General features: G+C 37.5%; 1 non-coding gene across 1 annotated transcript; it reads left to right on the top strand.

Moving 5' to 3' along the window:
* The first annotated feature begins 403 nt into the window (after positions 1-403).
* Positions 404-476, top strand: TRNAK-CUU (transfer RNA lysine (anticodon CUU)). The gene has a single exon. It is a non-coding gene; the product is annotated as a tRNA-Lys (tRNA).
* Positions 477-738: the final 262 nt, after the last annotated feature.

Here is a 738-nt window from a genome sequence, read left to right as displayed (position 1 = left end):
GGTATTAATAAGTTGCCTTCCTTGGGGATTAATATACATTAAATAAGCATCTCTAAAGAAGTTGATAAATAGTATTAACATGTAAAGGAAAACATATTAGCTTATTAAGCTCAATATCACCAAAAAAATAGAATACTTAACAAATACTACTAAAAGAGGAACGTTGACAATAGCAAATACACACACACACACACACACACACACACACACACACACACACACACACAGCCCAGGAGGTTGTAAGAGCCCATTAGTAACAATGGAATATCATTTCTTACTATTTTGCCTTCACATGTAGTAGCTTGACAAGGACTCACTTTAATTGAATTGAGCCACTGAGCCCTTAGAGACGGTCCATTAAGAATGCACACGATGTGTTATTAAACAGGTGTAATGAGGGAATTCCCTGGTGGTCCAGTGGTTAAGACTCTGCACTCTTGCTGCTGAGGGCCCAGGTTTGATCCCTGGTCAGGGAACTAAGATTCCACAAGCTGCGAGGTATGGCCAAAACTAAAAAAAATAAAAAATAAAACAAACAGGTGTAATGATGCAAATTCACTCTTGGAGGTTTAGATCTTAGAGATAACAGAGGTCAACCCTCTCATCTTCAGGAAAGGGATTGTGTTTGTTTGTTCATTTTAACTTCCAACTTCATTCCGGGATCCGGGACATTGCAGAGAATGAAATTATAATCTTACATGGAATAATAATATTATCTGGCTGATATAGAAGAAGAAG

This window comes from Eschrichtius robustus, chromosome 15 (genome assembly GCF_028021215.1).
Source record: "Eschrichtius robustus isolate mEscRob2 chromosome 15, mEscRob2.pri, whole genome shotgun sequence".
In the NCBI taxonomy this organism is placed as follows: domain Eukaryota; kingdom Metazoa; phylum Chordata; class Mammalia; order Artiodactyla; family Eschrichtiidae; genus Eschrichtius; species Eschrichtius robustus.
Note: the sequence above shows the minus strand (reverse complement) of the source record. Positions and strands in the feature narration are given on the sequence as shown.